We start from the raw sequence: 4,865 nt of genomic DNA, 5'->3' as shown, positions 1-4,865 counted from the left end.
ATAACATAATAAAGAATTGAAACAAATGAACACATATCTGCATTTTCTTAAACAAACCAACTTAAAATTAAACAAAATTGATGGAACGAACATACGCGTAGCGGAAGAAAAATGGATCTATAGTATTCGAATTAGATTAATTATAAAGATAAGCATGCATGAAATCAAACAAGTAAAATGAGAAAAGAATACAACCTTTGTAGTTTTTGAATCTCAAATTAACTCCAATCTCCTCACGAACGGTTCGTAGACTACTACGAGAGTCTTTCCAACTATTCTTCGACCTTAGAACGGGATGGTGGAATCCGGTGAGTGACTAATTTGGAGAGGAAAAAGCTAAAGCTTTGAGAGAAAAAGGGATGAGATTATCACATAATCTCATCTAAGCCCACTATGGCCAAGAAGACTTCAAAACCATTAAACACTCCTTTTATAGACTGACATGTAAACATGCAACTTTAAGTTTGATGTGAATTTGACACTCAAAATTCCACTAACTCAAAATGTAGGATTTAGTGGGACAAATGTCTTCAAATGAAAACAACACTTAGCCATGCAATAGTTGGCATTTTTCATTCACAAATGTTGGATCTTTCCACTAACTTGGTCAAAGTTTGAATCCCAAAGTCCAAAGTCAACAATTTTGACTTTTTGACTTTCAAAAATCAAAAGTCAACAATTTGACTTTCATTGTATTTTTGTCGTAGTCAACAAATTGACTTATAATGCAATTTTGACCAAATCCATTTAATTTCAAAACTAATTCTAATAATCAATTTTAAAAATTAAATTAATATTAAATAATTAATTAAATAATTTAATTAATTTAATTTAATATTAAATCCAACACTTATCCCAATTTATGTGAATCACTATTCATAATCTTGATATTTAAATCTTATTTAAATATCTCATATTTTCTCTCTCTTTATGTTTAATTCACAAATAAAATTAGGTTAAATATATCATATATATTTAATGCTTTGCTCCATAAATCGAATTTGAACACTTCAAATTCATTCGTCACACTATTCTAAGGTTTAGTTTGATATGAGCTAGTAGGGGGACCTACAGATGATGGGCTCTAACGATCCGCGATTAACCGGCTAAACTCTTTAACCTAATTAACCACCATTCGTTAACTATCGGGTCACTCCACTAAAGCCCAGTAGTTACATTCCCCTCACTGTAGATATATTATGTCCACTCGATATAACCATGATTAGTAAGTCACAGGGCAACAATACGCAAATAAAGCGAACAAGATAAAACTAGAACATAACCAAACGTAAACGTAAAAAAAACCTAAAACACTAGAGAGAAAGCCAGAGAAGAGAAACCAAAACCCCACAGCTAAGGGCAACAGCAAAACAGAGAGAAGCAGTAAGTTAAAAAAGAAAAAGAAAAAGAAAAGCACCCGTAAACACGCTAGAGAGACCAAGAAGATCAACCCGCCAGGAAGCAGCTCGAGCACAAACCGTAGAAACCATAAGGTGAAACAAAGCAAAACTCTGACCTCGGTCGATCTCCATGCAGCCGCTGATTATGCTCCTGCCAGATGTAGTAGATGGAAGCACACCAGAATACACAGAACAACCCGACCCCACTCGACACAACCAACTCTCAACTCGAATACATAGAAAAAGTGATTGGGCCACAAGGTTAGGGAGTGCAAAATTGTTGTTACCTGCCAAATATTACTCTTTTGTTATTACTCTTTGCCAAAGTAGCATACAACGTGACAATGTTGACCCGTTATTTTATGAATGTCATTTAATTAAGAAATTTTCACATGGAAAAGACCATATATTTCATAAATGTTCTTATTTTTTTGAATTGTTTTATTAAAGGCTTTTAGTTATTTATTAACCTTTCTCTCACTTATATTAATATTTTCAAAATAGTATTATTTCCTTATCGATCATTTTGACTTTTATATCATGTAAATATATCTATTTTGATTTTAATATATTATTTCTTTAGACCCCGTTTGGTACCCGGATTTTTTGTTTTTGTTTTTAAAATCACTACAATAATTTGGACCTTTCCGACACTGAAAACATATAATTTAATCACTACAATAATTTGGACATTAAATTATGGTTTTTTCTGACCCCTTGTATCGTTAAGATTGTGTATTTAATCATCGGAATTAGTTCTTTTTTCTTTATTTAAATCTTTTTTTTTTCAAATGTCATACGTGTTTGAATTTTACAAATATCATTCAAACTATTATAAAAAAATTGCCAAAATCAAGTAAATATTCTATATAGTAAATATATAGAAAACATGTTTGAATTTCAAGTCTTAACATACTATTGTCTCAAATTAAAACAATACATCCACAATTCCTTAATCCAAAATAATATTACATGACAGCGTCGGGTCCTATCGGGAGATGCATCTAAAACCTTAATCCACAGTTCCTAAATCGAAAATAACATTAACATCTACAACCTAAATACGTTGTCGGGAGATGCATCTGCAACATAAACCTTGAGGTATCTACAAAATACAAATTTAAATAAGTTTATGCTCAATACAATATACCAATCTCAAAATGAATATAGAATTTAAAACTCAACTAAGAACATTAATGAATTAAAACAAACCAACTCAAACTTGCATATTTCAATCTCAAACTTAATATAGAACTTAAAACCAATATAAGAACATTAACAAATAAAACCCACTTTAACTTCAAACCTAATATAAAAATAAAACCCAACGCACTCATTATACATTTCAATCTCAAACTTAATGTAGCACTTAAAACCCAACTTAAACCAACCAACTCATAAGAATTGAAACAAACCAAGACGTATCTACATTTACTTACAGAAAACAACTTACACCCCTCCCAACTTAGTTTTCATAAATGAAGTTTATTGAATCCCCACCCCCCCAAATTATTCTCAATCCCAATATGCGATATACAAAAAATTATTTTCTAAAATCAAAGGATGAAGCTAGTAGTATGTTTGTGAAATTCAAGGTTGAAGTAGAAATCAATTAGATAGGAAAATAAAAAGAATTAGATATGATAGAGGAGGTGAACATAATGACACTTTCCTTAAGGAATTCTATGAATTAAACTATATCATCGTGAAGTAACTGCTCCCTATCCACTTCAAACAAAGTGGCATAGCAGAACGTAAGAATGGAACTTTAAAAGAAATGATGAATTTTATGTTATTGAGCTCTGGATTATCTGATAACACGTGGGAGAGAAGTTATGCTTTTTGCTTGTTTTATTCTTAACAAGGTTCCTCACAAAAATCTGGATAAGACCCCCTCCGAGCCGTCGAAGGGCTCCCACCTAACCTAGATTACTTGAGAGTGTGGGGGGTGCTTAGCCAAGGTAGCATATCCAGAATTCAAGAAATTCATGGTTCGTTCTAAAACTTTTGACTGCATTTTTATCGATTATGCTAATAATAGTGCTACATATAGGTTTATGTGTTGAGGTGATAATTCATTGTGTGAATATAGAGTTGTGTTTTTTTAGCATGTTTTTGTCATGACTAAAACTATTAATCAATTAGTAGATAATTCACTTCATAATCAAATTGCTAGTACTTCAAGCATCGATCAAATGTCTGAATACCCTTGTCCTACATCTGATAGCACGCATGAATTAGAGCATAGAAGAAATAAAAGACAAAGGGTTAGTAAGAATTTTGGACTTGATTTTGTAACTACCTTCCTAGTTGAAAATTCAAATAAAATAGACAATATAAAAAAACTTATAAAAATATATATATATATATATATATTATTTTGTGAACTTATTATGTTTTCATTTCTTAAAAAAGAAAGATAAAACAAAAATAGTTATTAAACATATCAAATAGAAATTACTAAGCGGATATGTTTTCAAAAATGGTATAAGATGTAGGAAAAGGAAATACGAAGGTTACCCAAAAACAATGAATTAAGTTAATTTAGGGTTAAGAACAAACGGACAACAACTGGCGGGGATAGCTCAGTTGGGAGAGCGTCAGACTGAAGATCTGAAGGTCGCGTGTTCGATCCACGCTCACCGCATTTTTATTTTTGTTTTTAACCAACAGATTTTATTCATACGACGTCGTAGGGGTAGCCATGGCCCATAAAACTCGAGGACGAATTACGGTTCTGGGCCAGGATAATGGTCGCTTCCAGCCCATGAGCCCCATTTCAATTTCATTATAATTTACACAACATTAAAAACTGTTTTTATAATTAGATCCAATTTTAATTTTATCATGTTTTTAGAAAACCAATTTTAATTTTATCAGTAAAATTTACATGGAAATTAATTTTTAAAATTAAAGTAGTCAAAAGTATTATGTTATATATTTAATTTTTATAGTATTTATGAAGAATTTTATTAGAAAAAAATTGTAATAAGTTTTTCTTTTTAATTTATGTTTTTTTCTTTCTAAGAATGGATAAATTATTGTTTTAATTTTCTTTACAACATGTGGGATGGGCGAATCGAACCTTTGACTTCATGGTCGATAGTACAAAACTCATGTTTGTTGAGTTATATTTGGTTAACGGATAAATTATTGTTTATTGTTTAAAAATATATTACTAATAACTATATATACACACACACAAAGGCTACTTTTTTTTTTTTTTTTTTTTAAACAATAACATAAAATATATACACACCAAGGCTATTTTTCTTTTAAAACAATAACATAAATGTAACCTTCCATTCTTTGAAAGTGTGTTGTGAGCCAAACCACAAAAAGACTGTCAAACCATTTATCTCTTATTATTATTATTTTTTTAGAATAGATGATATTATTATACAACAACAAGGGGATCCCACAGCCCGGGATCAAGACATCAAAGTAATAAAGCACAAGCAAAAA

General features: G+C 30.6%; 1 non-coding gene across 1 annotated transcript; it reads left to right on the top strand.

The window, feature by feature from the left end:
• Window positions 1–3,974: 3,974 nt before the first annotated feature.
• Window positions 3,975–4,047, top strand: TRNAF-GAA. Its single transcript has one exon. It is a non-coding gene; the product is annotated as a tRNA-Phe (tRNA).
• Window positions 4,048–4,865: the final 818 nt, after the last annotated feature.

This window comes from Benincasa hispida, unplaced genomic scaffold (assembly GCF_009727055.1).
Source record: "Benincasa hispida cultivar B227 unplaced genomic scaffold, ASM972705v1 Contig380, whole genome shotgun sequence".
Classification (NCBI taxonomy): domain Eukaryota; kingdom Viridiplantae; phylum Streptophyta; class Magnoliopsida; order Cucurbitales; family Cucurbitaceae; genus Benincasa; species Benincasa hispida.
This window is presented reverse-complemented; position numbering and strand designations above follow the sequence as displayed.